Source organism: Hyla sarda, unplaced genomic scaffold, assembly GCF_029499605.1.
Source record: "Hyla sarda isolate aHylSar1 unplaced genomic scaffold, aHylSar1.hap1 scaffold_1058, whole genome shotgun sequence".
Taxonomy (NCBI): Eukaryota; Metazoa; Chordata; class Amphibia; order Anura; family Hylidae; genus Hyla; species Hyla sarda.
This window is the reverse complement of record NW_026607677.1, coordinates 72,453-88,867: the sequence shown is the minus strand read 5'-3', so window position 1 is coordinate 88,867 and position 16,415 is coordinate 72,453. Positions and strand designations below refer to the sequence as shown.

At 46.4% G+C, this 16,415-nt stretch overlaps 7 non-coding genes and 1 pseudogene across 7 annotated transcripts; all 8 read left to right on the top strand.

Annotated features, from left to right (window-relative positions):
• Positions 1–1,706: 1,706 nt before the first annotated feature.
• Positions 1,707–1,897, top strand: LOC130299610 (U2 spliceosomal RNA). Its single transcript, XR_008850711.1, has one exon. It is a non-coding gene; the product is annotated as a U2 spliceosomal RNA (small nuclear RNA).
• Positions 1,898–3,987: 2,090 nt separating this feature from the next.
• LOC130299609 (U2 spliceosomal RNA) lies at positions 3,988–4,178 on the top strand. The gene has a single exon (XR_008850710.1). It is a non-coding gene; the product is annotated as a U2 spliceosomal RNA (small nuclear RNA).
• Positions 4,179–6,267: 2,089 nt separating this feature from the next.
• On the top strand, positions 6,268–6,427 carry LOC130299572 (U2 spliceosomal RNA; annotated as a pseudogene).
• A 695-nt stretch (positions 6,428–7,122) lies between these two features.
• LOC130299625 (U2 spliceosomal RNA) lies at positions 7,123–7,308 on the top strand. The gene has a single exon (XR_008850724.1). It is a non-coding gene; the product is annotated as a U2 spliceosomal RNA (small nuclear RNA).
• Positions 7,309–9,394: 2,086 nt separating this feature from the next.
• LOC130299607 (U2 spliceosomal RNA) lies at positions 9,395–9,585 on the top strand. Its single transcript, XR_008850708.1, has one exon. It is a non-coding gene; the product is annotated as a U2 spliceosomal RNA (small nuclear RNA).
• Positions 9,586–11,669: 2,084 nt separating this feature from the next.
• Positions 11,670–11,860, top strand: LOC130299605 (U2 spliceosomal RNA). The gene has a single exon (XR_008850707.1). It is a non-coding gene; the product is annotated as a U2 spliceosomal RNA (small nuclear RNA).
• Positions 11,861–13,938: 2,078 nt separating this feature from the next.
• On the top strand, positions 13,939–14,129 carry LOC130299604 (U2 spliceosomal RNA). Its single transcript, XR_008850706.1, has one exon. It is a non-coding gene; the product is annotated as a U2 spliceosomal RNA (small nuclear RNA).
• Positions 14,130–16,202: 2,073 nt separating this feature from the next.
• On the top strand, positions 16,203–16,393 carry LOC130299603 (U2 spliceosomal RNA). The gene has a single exon (XR_008850705.1). It is a non-coding gene; the product is annotated as a U2 spliceosomal RNA (small nuclear RNA).
• Positions 16,394–16,415: the final 22 nt, after the last annotated feature.

The window sequence follows — 16,415 nt, the reverse complement described above, 5'->3', positions numbered from 1 at the left end:
CCTACCCCTTAATTCCCTGGTTGAACGTGATGGACATATGTCTTTTTTCGACCGTACTAACTATGTAACTATGTAACATAACATGGGGGGGGGGGTCTCCTGGCTGTTCACACAGGTGTGTCATTGCTGTACATTGACCATGCATTGCTTCTGTGGTATTGCAAAGGCAAAGACAAATGCTTCCAGCCATCCATTGCACTAATGGATTGGTCATCAGCTGGCTGTCTATGTCCCGCATCAATATAGACCAAAGTACAGAGGGTTAGGCTATGCTATTGTGCACCTACCTGATGCATCAGAAGGTGCGAGGCCCTTGCTAAATTCTGTGCACAGACTTTGAGATCTATGCTTTAGACTGTATCTAAACCTGCTCCAACATGGACTGACATTCTGGCCTACTTTCAGCCGATGCGACTTGTCTGTCGCTGAACAGTCGCTTTTTATGTATTCAGCACCTATGTATAATGTTGTAAAAATGCTCTAGAAGCTAAAGTCGCAGAAATGTCACACATATTTGGCCTGCAACTTTCTGTGCGACAAATTCAGACAGGAAAAATCAGTATAAATCCTTAGAAAATTATCCCCCAGTGTCTCCATCTGCTGGCGGTATTGAATAAGCATTGCTGCACTGATGGGGTATGCATTAGACGAAAAAAAAGAAGAAAAAGAAGAATAATACGCCCAGAAAAGAGGCGAAAAGGAGAAAAACGTAAAAAAAACGTGAAAAAAAAGTAAGAGGAAGAGAAGGGAAAAAAAGGTGGAAATGGGTTTAAAAGTGATTTCGGCGGAGAAATATATATATATATATATATATATATATATATATATATATATGCGCACACACACACATAGATATAAACGTATTCTCCGTTGAGATATTGCAGCCGCTGCTGTGTCCAGGCCCAGGAGCCTTAGCACTGTGCTGTGATGTCACTCAATACCACTGACATCACTAGGTGTAAACAACATCTCTCCTTTGCTGTGTATGTGACTATGGAGCTGTTTGGTGATGTCGTCTATTACGGCCTTCATAGAAGCAACAGGAGATTGTTGCATCCATCTTGAACCCTCAGAACTACAGTGCTATGATGTCACTCACTTCCACAGGCCTTGCAGAGTGTAAACAACAACAACCCAGCTTTGTTGTGTATGTAACCAAAGGGATTTGTGATGTCACCTAGAACCTTCACAGCAGCGACAGCTTTATGAGGAGCATCAGCACTGCTCTGCCTGAGCAGAACCATCACCGCCATAGGTTGTCAAATAACCCGGATTTAACCCACACAGGTAAGTCCAATGGGGTGCAGGCATGTCCTCTATGCTTACAGCTTCCCGTGGGTGTTGGTTTGATACCGTTTGGGGACAGCCAAGGAGGCATCTGCAGGCAACAAAGGTAGGTGTGTGCTTGTGTGTGTGTTTCCTATGCAGATCCTAAGCCCAGTGTCACATGCAAGTAGGAGGAGTAAGAAGGGTTCCTGGCAAATCCGGGTTATGGATTGCATTTAAAAAGGCCCCGTGGGAGTGCAATGGGCCCCTGTCTTGCTGCTTAGCAATAATGGTATGGGTTTAGGTTCTGCTGTGTGTACTGGTGGTTGACTGCCCCCCAGCCCAGAGTGTGCATGGAAAATTGTCTGGCAGCCTCCCTGACAGCAAGCAGTGATAGTGCCCATGAAGGGGACCTTGTTGGGCCCGCCCCTTTCACGGTTATCGCTTCTCGGCCTTTTGGCTAAGATCAAGTGTAGTATCTGTTCTTATCAGTTTAATATCTGATACGTCCCCTATCTGGGGACCATATATTAAATGGATTTTTGAGAACGGGGGCCGATTTCGAAGCTTGCTTCCGTCGCCCTATGCATTGACCCGATATGGCAGTATCTTCGGGTACAGTGCACCACCCCCTTACAGGGTTAAAAAGAAAGATTCCTACTTTCATTGCTACCTGCTTGCTGGCTAGCCAGCTAGCCAGCCCTGTGGGCCTTGCTGCTGCTGCAGCCAAAAAACAAAAGGTGGTGCTGCTGCTGCTTCTGCTGCTTCTGCTTCTGCTTGTGTCTGGCCCCTGTTGGAGCGTCCAGGCACAGGACTTCTGCTGCTGCTGACTAAATGGCCTCCTTAATTGGATCATTTGAGTAGCCAGCACACCTGTGCAGGTAGGGCATGACATGATAGGCAGCTGCCTTGATAGCGGGTGGGTGCTGAATGTTCCTAATTGACAAAATAAGATTAATGCTTATGAAGAAATATAAAATCTCATCCCTTCCCCAATATCGCGCCACACCCCTACCCCTTAATTCCCTGGTTGAACGTGATGGACATATGTCTTTTTTCGACCGTACTAACTATGTAACTATGTAACATAACATGGGGGGGGGGGTCTCCTGGCTGTTCACACAGGTGTGTCATTGCTGTACATTGACCATGCATTGCTTCTGTGGTATTGCAAAGGCAAAGACAAATGCTTCCAGCCATCCATTGCACTAATGGATTGGTCATCAGCTGGCTGTCTATGTCCCGCATCAATATAGACCAAAGTACAGAGGGTTAGGCTATGCTATTGTGCACCTACCTGATGCATCAGAAGGTGCGAGGCCCTTGCTAAATTCTGTGCACAGACTTTGAGATCTATGCTTTAGACTGTATCTAAACCTGCTCCAACATGGACTGACATTCTGGCCTACTTTCAGCCGATGCGACTTGTCTGTCGCTGAACAGTCGCTTTTTATGTATTCAGCACCTATGTATAATGTTGTAAAAATGCTCTAGAAGCTAAAGTCGCAGAAATGTCACACATATTTGGCCTGCAACTTTCTGTGCGACAAATTCAGACAGGAAAAATCAGTATAAATCCTTAGAAAATTATCCCCCAGTGTCTCCATCTGCTGGCGGTATTGAATAAGCATTGCTGCACTGATGGGGTATGCATTAGACGAAAAAAAAGAAGAAAAAGAAGAATAATACGCCCAGAAAAGAGGCGAAAAGGAGAAAAACGTAAAAAAACGTGAAAAAAAAGTAAGAGGAAGAGAAGGGAAAAAAAGGTGGAAATGGGTTTAAAAGTGATTTCGGCGGAGAAATATATATATATATATATATATATATATATATATATATATATATATATGCGCACACACACACATAGATATAAACGTATTCTCCGTTGAGATATTGCAGCCGCTGCTGTGTCCAGGCCCAGGAGCCTTAGCACTGTGCTGTGATGTCACTCAATACCACTGACATCACTAGGTGTAAACAACATCTCTCCTTTGCTGTGTATGTGACTATGGAGCTGTTTGGTGATGTCGTCTATTACGGCCTTCATAGAAGCAACAGGAGATTGTTGCATCCATCTTGAACCCTCAGAACTACAGTGCTATGATGTCACTCACTTCCACAGGCCTTGCAGAGTGTAAACAACAACAACCCAGCTTTGTTGTGTATGTAACCAAAGGGATTTGTGATGTCACCTAGAACCTTCACAGCAGCGACAGCTTTATGAGGAGCATCAGCACTGCTCTGCCTGAGCAGAACCATCACCGCCATAGGTTGTCAAATAACCCGGATTTAACCCACACAGGTAAGTCCAATGGGGTGCAGGCATGTCCTCTATGCTTACAGCTTCCCGTGGGTGTTGGTTTGATACCGTTTGGGGACAGCCAAGGAGGCATCTGCAGGCAACAAAGGTAGGTGTGTGCTTGTGTGTGTGTTTCCTATGCAGATCCTAAGCCCAGTGTCACATGCAAGTAGGAGGAGTAAGAAGGGTTCCTGGCAAATCCGGGTTATGGATTGCATTTAAAAAGGCCCCGTGGGAGTGCAATGGGCCCCTGTCTTGCTGCTTAGCAATAATGGTATGGGTTTAGGTTCTGCTGTGTGTACTGGTGGTTGACTGCCCCCCAGCCCAGAGTGTGCATGGAAAATTGTCTGGCAGCCTCCCTGACAGCAAGCAGTGATAGTGCCCATGAAGGGGACCTTGTTGGGCCCGCCCCTTTCACGGTTATCGCTTCTCGGCCTTTTGGCTAAGATCAAGTGTAGTATCTGTTCTTATCAGTTTAATATCTGATACGTCCCCTATCTGGGGACCATATATTAAATGGATTTTTGAGAACGGGGGCCGATTTCGAAGCTTGCTTCCGTCGCCCTATGCATTGACCCGATATGGCAGTATCTTCGGGTACAGTGCACCACCCCCTTACAGGGTTAAAAAGAAAGATTCCTACTTTCATTGCTACCTGCTTGCTGGCTAGCCAGCTAGCCAGCCCTGTGGGCCTTGCTGCTGCTGCAGCCAAAAAACAAAAGGTGGTGCTGCTGCTGCTTCTGCTGCTTCTGCTTCTGCTTGTGTCTGGCCCCTGTTGGAGCGTCCAGGCACAGGACTTCTGCTGCTGCTGACTAAATGGCCTCCTTAATTGGATCATTTGAGTAGCCAGCACACCTGTGCAGGTAGGGCATGACATGATAGGCAGCTGCCTTGATAGCGGGTGGGTGCTGAATGTTCCTAATTGACAAAATAAGATTAATGCTTATGAAGAAATATAAAATCTCATCCCTTCCCCAATATCGCGCCACACCCCTACCCCTTAATTCCCTGGTTGAACGTGATGGACATATGTCTTTTTTCGACCGTACTAACTATGTAACTATGTAACATAACATGGGGGGGGGGGGTCTCCTGGCTGTTCACACAGGTGTGTCATTGCTGTACATTGACCATGCATTGCTTCTGTGGTATTGCAAAGGCAAAGACAAATGCTTCCAGCCATCCATTGCACTAATGGATTGGTCATCAGCTGGCTGTCTATGTCCCGCATCAATATAGACCAAAGTACAGAGGGTTAGGCTATGCTATTGTGCACCTACCTGATGCATCAGAAGGTGCGAGGCCCTTGCTAAATTCTGTGCACAGACTTTGAGATCTATGCTTTAGACTGTATCTAAACCTGCTCCAACATGGACTGACATTCTGGCCTACTTTCAGCCGATGCGACTTGTCTGTCGCTGAACAGTCGCTTTTTATGTATTCAGCACCTATGTATAATGTTGTAAAAATGCTCTAGAAGCTAAAGTCGCAGAAATGTCACACATATTTGGCCTGCAACTTTCTGTGCGACAAATTCAGACAGGAAAAATCAGTATAAATCCTTAGAAAATTATCCCCCAGTGTCTCCATCTGCTGGCGGTATTGAATAAGCATTGCTGCACTGATGGGGTATGCATTAGACGAAAAAAAAGAAGAAAAAGAAGAATAATACGCCCAGAAAAGAGGCGAAAAGGAGAAAAACGTAAAAAAACGTGAAAAAAAAGTAAGAGGAAGAGAAGGGAAAAAAAGGTGGAAATGGGTTTAAAAGTGATTTCGGCGGAGAAATATATATATATATATATATATATATATATATATATATATATATATGCGCACACACACACATAGATATAAACGTATTCTCCGTTGAGATATTGCAGCCGCTGCTGTGTCCAGGCCCAGGAGCCTTAGCACTGTGCTGTGATGTCACTCAATACCACTGACATCACTAGGTGTAAACAACATCTCTCCTTTGCTGTGTATGTGACTATGGAGCTGTTTGGTGATGTCGTCTATTACGGCCTTCATAGAAGCAACAGGAGATTGTTGCATCCATCTTGAACCCTCAGAACTACAGTGCTATGATGTCACTCACTTCCACAGGCCTTGCAGAGTGTAAACAACAACAACCCAGCTTTGTTGTGTATGTAACCAAAGGGATTTGTGATGTCACCTAGAACCTTCACAGCAGCGACAGCTTTATGAGGAGCATCAGCACTGCTCTGCCTGAGCAGAACCATCACCGCCATAGGTTGTCAAATAACCCGGATTTAACCCACACAGGTAAGTCCAATGGGGTGCAGGCATGTCCTCTATGCTTACAGCTTCCCGTGGGTGTTGGTTTGATACCGTTTGGGGACAGCCAAGGAGGCATCTGCAGGCAACAAAGGTAGGTGTGTGCTTGTGTGTGTGTTTCCTATGCAGATCCTAAGCCCAGTGTCACATGCAAGTAGGAGGAGTAAGAAGGGTTCCTGGCAAATCCGGGTTATGGATTGCATTTAAAAAGGCCCCGTGGGAGTGCAATGGGCCCCTGTCTTGCTGCTTAGCAATAATGGTATGGGTTTAGGTTCTGCTGTGTGTACTGGTGGTTGACTGCCCCCCAGCCCAGAGTGTGCATGGAAAATTGTCTGGCAGCCTCCCTGACAGCAAGCAGTGATAGTGCCCATGAAGGGGACCTTGTTGGGCCCGCCCCTTTCACGGTTATCGCTTCTCGGCCTTTTGGCTAAGATCAAGTGTAGTATCTGTTCTTATCAGTTTTCATGCTGGTGGGGATGGGTGCTGCATGGAGGATGCAGGTGTACCAGGGCTTTCCGGGGCTGGTTCTGAGGAATCAGCTCGACGGCTGCCCCGATGTGACCTGTTCCCTCCGGGTCTCGCCATGAGGCTGAGAGGGTCTAGAGCCGAGGTACTTTTGTGCCTCGGGGAGTGGTGACCCCGAGGTGCCGAAACTCACTGGGAGAATAGGCTCACTGAGTTGAAGCACGGGCACCATAATCTCTTCACCTTGTGGCACTCACCTCTTGATTCCCGGCCTTCTGGCTAGGATCAGAGAAATTTTTATAGATCCGGCCGGATGTCCGGGCAGTATATCTGCACACATTCACTTATTTATTTATTTTTTTGTCTCACTGTGTCACTTTTTGCGTGTTGTGTGTTCACAGGATTTGTCAGGATGCGGTAGCCCTTCTGGGTGTCCCTCCTGGCGGTCTAGGGGAGGTGTGTGTGGCCATTAGGTTCCGCACCTCCCTGCAAACACCCCGGGTACCCCTGCTTTGGCAGGGTACCTACCGTAATCGGCTCTGCGGGCAGATACCTTGGCCAACGCCAAGGGGGATGCCGGGAGCATTTGTGGTCCCCTAGTAGCTTTGGCGAAAAGGGACATCGAACCTGGAACCTCGCAGGTACCTTTTGGTCCGGAGGCGAAGGGTAAGGTTTGTTGGGGGGCCTCTCTCCTATCGGAGAAGGGCTTGCGATAGACCGCATCCTTTGTGCACGTTTTTTTTAGTGTAACACGTTTGCACTTTTTCTTGCACTTTGGGTGAATCGAAAGCACGTTCCTCGGCTTTAGATAAAAAAAAAAAAAAAAAAAATCTGTTCTTATCAGTTTAATATCTGATACGTCCCCTATCTGGGGACCATATATTAAATGGATTTTTGAGAACGGGGGCCGATTTCGAAGCTTGCTTCCGTCGCCCTATGCATTGACCCGATATGGCAGTATCTTCGGGTACAGTGCACCACCCCCTTACAGGGTTAAAAAGAAAGATTCCTACTTTCATTGCTACCTGCTTGCTGGCTAGCCAGCTAGCCAGCCCTGTGGGCCTTGCTGCTGCTGCAGCCAAAAAACAAAAGGTGGTGCTGCTGCTGCTTCTGCTGCTTCTGCTTCTGCTTGTGTCTGGCCCCTGTTGGAGCGTCCAGGCACAGGACTTCTGCTGCTGCTGACTAAATGGCCTCCTTAATTGGATCATTTGAGTAGCCAGCACACCTGTGCAGGTAGGGCATGACATGATAGGCAGCTGCCTTGATAGCGGGTGGGTGCTGAATGTTCCTAATTGACAAAATAAGATTAATGCTTATGAAGAAATATAAAATCTCATCCCTTCCCCAATATCGCGCCACACCCCTACCCCTTAATTCCCTGGTTGAACGTGATGGACATATGTCTTTTTTCGACCGTACTAACTATGTAACTATGTAACATAACATGGGGGGGGGGGTCTCCTGGCTGTTCACACAGGTGTGTCATTGCTGTACATTGACCATGCATTGCTTCTGTGGTATTGCAAAGGCAAAGACAAATGCTTCCAGCCATCCATTGCACTAATGGATTGGTCATCAGCTGGCTGTCTATGTCCCGCATCAATATAGACCAAAGTACAGAGGGTTAGGCTATGCTATTGTGCACCTACCTGATGCATCAGAAGGTGCGAGGCCCTTGCTAAATTCTGTGCACAGACTTTGAGATCTATGCTTTAGACTGTATCTAAACCTGCTCCAACATGGACTGACATTCTGGCCTACTTTCAGCCGATGCGACTTGTCTGTCGCTGAACAGTCGCTTTTTATGTATTCAGCACCTATGTATAATGTTGTAAAAATGCTCTAGAAGCTAAAGTCGCAGAAATGTCACACATATTTGGCCTGCAACTTTCTGTGCGACAAATTCAGACAGGAAAAATCAGTATAAATCCTTAGAAAATTATCCCCCAGTGTCTCCATCTGCTGGCGGTATTGAATAAGCATTGCTGCACTGATGGGGTATGCATTAGACGAAAAAAAAGAAGAAAAAGAAGAATAATACGCCCAGAAAAGAGGCGAAAAGGAGAAAAACGTAAAAAAACGTGAAAAAAAAGTAAGAGGAAGAGAAGGGAAAAAAAGGTGGAAATGGGTTTAAAAGTGATTTCGGCGGAGAAATATATATATATATATATATATATATATATATATATATATATATGCGCACACACACACATAGATATAAACGTATTCTCCGTTGAGATATTGCAGCCGCTGCTGTGTCCAGCGCCAGGAGCCTTAGCACTGTGCTGTGATGTCACTCAATACCACTGACATCACTAGGTGTAAACAACATCTCTCCTTTGCTGTGTATGTGACTATGGAGCTGTTTGGTGATGTCGTCTATTACGGCCTTCATAGAAGCAACAGGAGATTGTTGCATCCATCTTGAACCCTCAGAACTACAGTGCTATGATGTCACTCACTTCCACAGGCCTTGCAGAGTGTAAACAACAACAACCCAGCTTTGTTGTGTATGTAACCAAAGGGATTTGTGATGTCACCTAGAACCTTCACAGCAGCGACAGCTTTATGAGGAGCATCAGCACTGCTCTGCCTGAGCAGAACCATCACCGCCATAGGTTGTCAAATAACCCGGATTTAACCCACACAGGTAAGTCCAATGGGGTGCAGGCATGTCCTCTATGCTTACAGCTTCCCGTGGGTGTTGGTTTGATACCGTTTGGGGACAGCCAAGGAGGCATCTGCAGGCAACAAAGGTAGGTGTGTGCTTGTGTGTGTGTTTCCTATGCAGATCCTAAGCCCAGTGTCACATGCAAGTAGGAGGAGTAAGAAGGGTTCCTGGCAAATCCGGGTTATGGATTGCATTTAAAAAGGCCCCGTGGGAGTGCAATGGGCCCCTGTCTTGCTGCTTAGCAATAATGGTATGGGTTTAGGTTCTGCTGTGTGTACTGGTGGTTGACTGCCCCCCAGCCCAGAGTGTGCATGGAAAATTGTCTGGCAGCCTCCCTGACAGCAAGCAGTGATAGTGCCCATGAAGGGGACCTTGTTGGGCCCGCCCCTTTCACGGTTATCGCTTCTCGGCCTTTTGGCTAAGATCAAGTGTAGTATCTGTTCTTATCAGTTTAATATCTGATACGTCCCCTATCTGGGGACCATATATTAAATGGATTTTTGAGAACGGGGGCCGATTTCGAAGCTTGCTTCCGTCGCCCTATGCATTGACCCGATATGGCAGTATCTTCGGGTACAGTGCACCACCCCCTTACAGGGTTAAAAAGAAAGATTCCTACTTTCATTGCTACCTGCTTGCTGGCTAGCCAGCTAGCCAGCCCTGTGGGCCTTGCTGCTGCTGCAGCCAAAAAACAAAAGGTGGTGCTGCTGCTGCTTCTGCTGCTTCTGCTTCTGCTTGTGTCTGGCCCCTGTTGGAGCGTCCAGGCACAGGACTTCTGCTGCTGCTGACTAAATGGCCTCCTTAATTGGATCATTTGAGTAGCCAGCACACCTGTGCAGGTAGGGCATGACATGATAGGCAGCTGCCTTGATAGCGGGTGGGTGCTGAATGTTCCTAATTGACAAAATAAGATTAATGCTTATGAAGAAATATAAAATCTCATCCCTTCCCCAATATCGCGCCACACCCCTACCCCTTAATTCCCTGGTTGAACGTGATGGACATATGTCTTTTTTCGACCGTACTAACTATGTAACTATGTAACATAACATGGGGGGGGGGGGGTCTCCTGGCTGTTCACACAGGTGTGTCATTGCTGTACATTGACCATGCATTGCTTCTGTGGTATTGCAAAGGCAAAGACAAATGCTTCCAGCCATCCATTGCACTAATGGATTGGTCATCAGCTGGCTGTCTATGTCCCGCATCAATATAGACCAAAGTACAGAGGGTTAGGCTATGCTATTGTGCACCTACCTGATGCATCAGAAGGTGCGAGGCCCTTGCTAAATTCTGTGCACAGACTTTGAGATCTATGCTTTAGACTGTATCTAAACCTGCTCCAACATGGACTGACATTCTGGCCTACTTTCAGCCGATGCGACTTGTCTGTCGCTGAACAGTCGCTTTTTATGTATTCAGCACCTATGTATAATGTTGTAAAAATGCTCTAGAAGCTAAAGTCGCAGAAATGTCACACATATTTGGCCTGCAACTTTCTGTGCGACAAATTCAGACAGGAAAAATCAGTATAAATCCTTAGAAAATTATCCCCCAGTGTCTCCATCTGCTGGCGGTATTGAATAAGCATTGCTGCACTGATGGGGTATGCATTAGACGAAAAAAAAGAAGAAAAAGAAGAATAATACGCCCAGAAAAGAGGCGAAAAGGAGAAAAACGTAAAAAAACGTGAAAAAAAAGTAAGAGGAAGAGAAGGGAAAAAAAGGTGGAAATGGGTTTAAAAGTGATTTCGGCGGAGAAATATATATATATATATATATATATATATATATATATATGCGCACACACACACATAGATATAAACGTATTCTCCGTTGAGATATTGCAGCCGCTGCTGTGTCCAGGCCCAGGAGCCTTAGCACTGTGCTGTGATGTCACTCAATACCACTGACATCACTAGGTGTAAACAACATCTCTCCTTTGCTGTGTATGTGACTATGGAGCTGTTTGGTGATGTCGTCTATTACGGCCTTCATAGAAGCAACAGGAGATTGTTGCATCCATCTTGAACCCTCAGAACTACAGTGCTATGATGTCACTCACTTCCACAGGCCTTGCAGAGTGTAAACAACAACAACCCAGCTTTGTTGTGTATGTAACCAAAGGGATTTGTGATGTCACCTAGAACCTTCACAGCAGCGACAGCTTTATGAGGAGCATCAGCACTGCTCTGCCTGAGCAGAACCATCACCGCCATAGGTTGTCAAATAACCCGGATTTAACCCACACAGGTAAGTCCAATGGGGTGCAGGCATGTCCTCTATGCTTACAGCTTCCCGTGGGGTGTTGGTTTGATACCGTTTGGGGACAGCCAAGGAGGCATCTGCAGGCAACAAAGGTAGGTGTGTGCTTGTGTGTGTGGTTTCCTATGCAGATCCTAAGCCCAGTGTCACATGCAAGTAGGAGGAGTAAGAAGGGTTCCTGGCAAATCCGGGTTATGGATTGCATTTAAAAAGGCCCCGTGGGAGTGCAATGGGCCCCTGTCTTGCTGCTTAGCAATAATGGTATGGGTTTAGGTTCTGCTGTGTGTACTGGTGGTTGACTGCCCCCCAGCCCAGAGTGTGCATGGAAAATTGTCTGGCAGCCTCCCTGACAGCAAGCAGTGATAGTGCCCATGAAGGGGACCTTGTTGGGCCTGCCCCTTTCACGGTTATCGCTTCTCGGCCTTTTGGCTAAGATCAAGTGTAGTATCTGTTCTTATCAGTTTAATATCTGATACGTCCCCTATCTGGGGACCATATATTAAATGGATTTTTGAGAACGGGGGCCGATTTCGAAGCTTGCTTCCGTCGCCCTATGCATTGACCCGATATGGCAGTATCTTCGGGTACAGTGCACCACCCCCTTACAGGGTTAAAAAGAAAGATTCCTACTTTCATTGCTACCTGCTTGCTGGCTAGCCAGCTAGCCAGCCCTGTGGGCCTTGCTGCTGCTGCAGCCAAAAAACAAAAGGTGGTGCTTCTGCTGCTTCTGCTTCTGCTTGTGTCTGGCCCCTGTTGGAGCGTCCAGGCACAGGACTTCTGCTGCTGCTGACTAAATGGCCTCCTTAATTGGATCATTTGAGTAGCCAGCACACCTGTGCAGGTAGGGCATGACATGATAGGCAGCTGCCTTGATAGCGGTGTGGGTGCTGAATGTTCCTAATTGACAAAATAAGATTAATGCTTATGAAGAAATATAAAATCTCATCCCTTCCCCAATATCGCGCCACACCCCTACCCCTTAATTCCCTGGTTGAACGTGATGGACATATGTCTTTTTTCGACCGTACTAACTATGTAACTATGTAACATAACATGGGGGGGGGGGGTCTCCTGGCTGTTCACACAGGTGTGTCATTGCTGTACATTGACCATGCATTGCTTCTGTGGTATTGCAAAGGCAAAGACAAATGCTTCCAGCCATCCATTGCACTAATGGATTGGTCATCAGCTGGCTGTCTATGTCCCGCATCAATATAGACCAAAGTACAGAGGGTTAGGCTATGCTATTGTGCACCTACCTGATGCATCAGAAGGTGCGAGGCCCTTGCTAAATTCTGTGCACAGACTTTGAGATCTATGCTTTAGACTGTATCTAAACCTGCTCCAACATGGACTGACATTCTGGCCTACTTTCAGCCGATGCGACTTGTCTGTCGCTGAACAGTCGCTTTTTATGTATTCAGCACCTATGTATAATGTTGTAAAAATGCTCTAGAAGCTAAAGTCGCAGAAATGTCACACATATTTGGCCTGCAACTTTCTGTGCGACAAATTCAGACAGGAAAAATCAGTATAAATCCTTAGAAAATTATCCCCCAGTGTCTCCATCTGCTGGCGGTATTGAATAAGCATTGCTGCACTGATGGGGTATGCATTAGACGAAAAAAAAGAAGAAAAAGAAGAATAATACGCCCAGAAAAGAGGCGAAAAGGAGAAAAACGTAAAAAAACGTGAAAAAAAAGTAAGAGGAAGAGAAGGGAAAAAAAGGTGGAAATGGGTTTAAAAGTGATTTCGGCGGAGAAAATATATATATATATATATATATATATATATATATATATATGCGCACACACACACACATAGATATAAACGTATTCTCCGTTGAGATATTGCAGCCGCTGCTGTGTCCAGGCCCAGGAGCCTTAGCACTGTGCTGTGATGTCACTCAATACCACTGACATCACTAGGTGTAAACAACATCTCTCCTTTGCTGTGTATGTGACTATGGAGCTGTTTGGTGATGTCGTCTATTACGGCCTTCATAGAAGCAACAGGAGATTGTTGCATCCATCTTGAACCCTCAGAACTACAGTGCTATGATGTCACTCACTTCCACAGGCCTTGCAGAGTGTAAACAACAACAACCCAGCTTTGTTGTGTATGTAACCAAAGGGATTTGTGATGTCACCTAGAACCTTCACAGCAGCGACAGCTTTATGAGGAGCATCAGCACTGCTCTGCCTGAGCAGAACCATCACCGCCATAGGTTGTCAAATAACCCGGATTTAACCCACACAGGTAAGTCCAATGGGGTGCAGGCATGTCCTCTATGCTTACAGCTTCCCGTGGGTGTTGGTTTGATACCGTTTGGGGACAGCCAAGGAGGCATCTGCAGGCAACAAAGGTAGGTGTGTGCTTGTGTGTGTGTTTCCTATGCAGATCCTAAGCCCAGTGTCACATGCAAGTAGGAGGAGTAAGAAGGGTTCCTGGCAAATCCGGGTTATGGATTGCATTTAAAAAGGCCCCGTGGGAGTGCAATGGGCCCCTGTCTTGCTGCTTAGCAATAATGGTATGGGTTTAGGTTCTGCTGTGTGTACTGGTGGTTGACTGCCCCCCAGCCCAGAGTGTGCATGGAAAATTGTCTGGCAGCCTCCCTGACAGCAAGCAGTGATAGTGCCCATGAAGGGGACCTTGTTGGGCCCGCCCCTTTCACGGTTATCGCTTCTCGGCCTTTTGGCTAAGATCAAGTGTAGTATCTGTTCTTATCAGTTTAATATCTGATACGTCCCCTATCTGGGGACCATATATTAAATGGATTTTTGAGAACGGGGGCCGATTTCGAAGCTTGCTTCCGTCGCCCTATGCATTGACCCGATATGGCAGTATCTTCGGGTACAGTGCACCACCCCCTTACAGGGTTAAAAAGAAAGATTCCTACTTTCATTGCTACCTGCTTGCTGGCTAGCCAGCTAGCCAGCCCTGTGGGCCTTGCTGCTGCTGCAGCCAAAAAACAAAAGGTGGTGCTTCTGCTGCTTCTGCTTCTGCTTGTGTCTGGCCCCTGTTGGAGCGTCCAGGCACAGGACTTCTGCTGCTGCTGACTAAATGGCCTCCTTAATTGGATCATTTGAGTAGCCAGCACACCTGTGCAGGTAGGGCATGACATGATAGGCAGCTGCCTTGATAGCGGGTGGGTGCTGAATGTTCCTAATTGACAAAATAAGATTAATGCTTATGAAGAAATATAAAATCTCATCCCTTCCCCAATATCGCGCCACACCCCTACCCCTTAATTCCCTGGTTGAACGTGATGGACATATGTCTTTTTTCGACCGTACTAACTATGTAACTATGTAACATAACATGGGGGGGGGGGTCTCCTGGCTGTTCACACAGGTGTGTCATTGCTGTACATTGACCATGCATTGCTTCTGTGGTATTGCAAAGGCAAAGACAAATGCTTCCAGCCATCCATTGCACTAATGGATTGGTCATCAGCTGGCTGTCTATGTCCCGCATCAATATAGACCAAAGTACAGAGGGTTAGGCTATGCTATTGTGCACCTACCTGATGCATCAGAAGGTGCGAGGCCCTTGCTAAATTCTGTGCACAGACTTTGAGATCTATGCTTTAGACTGTATCTAAACCTGCTCCAACATGGACTGACATTCTGGCCTACTTTCAGCCGATGCGACTTGTCTGTCGCTGAACAGTCGCTTTTTATGTATTCAGCACCTATGTATAATGTTGTAAAAATGCTCTAGAAGCTAAAGTCGCAGAAATGTCACACATATTTGGCCTGCAACTTTCTGTGCGACAAATTCAGACAGGAAAAATCAGTATAAATCCTTAGAAAATTATCCCCCAGTGTCTCCATCTGCTGGCGGTATTGAATAAGCATTGCTGCACTGATGGGGTATGCATTAGACGAAAAAAAAGAAGAAAAAGAAGAATAATACGCCCAGAAAAGAGGCGAAAAGGAGAAAAACGTAAAAAAACGTGAAAAAAAAGTAAGAGGAAGAGAAGGGAAAAAAAGGTGGAAATGGGTTTAAAAGTGATTTCGGCGGAGAAATATATATATATATATATATATATATATATATATATATATGCGCACACACACACATAGATATAAACGTATTCTCCGTTGAGATATTGCAGCCGCTGCTGTGTCCAGGCCCAGGAGCCTTAGCACTGTGCTGTGATGTCACTCAATACCACTGACATCACTAGGTGTAAACAACATCTCTCCTTTGCTGTGTATGTGACTATGGAGCTGTTTGGTGATGTCGTCTATTACGGCCTTCATAGAAGCAACAGGAGATTGTTGCATCCATCTTGAACCCTCAGAACTACAGTGCTATGATGTCACTCACTTCCACAGGCCTTGCAGAGTGTAAACAACAACAACCCAGCTTTGTTGTGTATGTAACCAAAGGGATTTGTGATGTCACCTAGAACCTTCACAGCAGCGACAGCTTTATGAGGAGCATCAGCACTGCTCTGCCTGAGCAGAACCATCACCGCCATAGGTTGTCAAATAACCCGGATTTAACCCACACAGGTAAGTCCAATGGGGTGCAGGCATGTCCTCTATGCTTACAGCTTCCCGTGGGTGTTGGTTTGATACCGTTTGGGGACAGCCAAGGAGGCATCTGCAGGCAACAAAGGTAGGTGTGTGCTTGTGTGTGTGTTTCCTATGCAGATCCTAAGCCCAGTGTCACATGCAAGTAGGAGGAGTAAGAAGGGTTCCTGGCAAATCCGGGTTATGGATTGCATTTAAAAAGGCCCCGTGGGAGTGCAATGGGCCCCTGTCTTGCTGCTTAGCAATAATGGTATGGGTTTAGGTTCTGCTGTGTGTACTGGTGGTTGACTGCCCCCCAGCCCAGAGTGTGCATGGAAAATTGTCTGGCAGCCTCCCTGACAGCAAGCAGTGATAGTGCCCATGAAGGGGACCTTGTTGGGCCCGCCCCTTTCACGGTTATCGCTTCTCGGCCTTTTGGCTAAGATCAAGTGTAGTATCTGTTCTTATCAGTTTAATATCTGATACGTCCCCTATCTGGGGACCATATATTAAATGGATTTTTGAGAACGGGGGCCGATTTCGAAGCTTGCTTCCGTCGCCCTATGCATTGACCCGATATGGCAGTATCTTCGGGTACAGTGCACCACCCCCTTACAGGGTTAAAAAGAAAG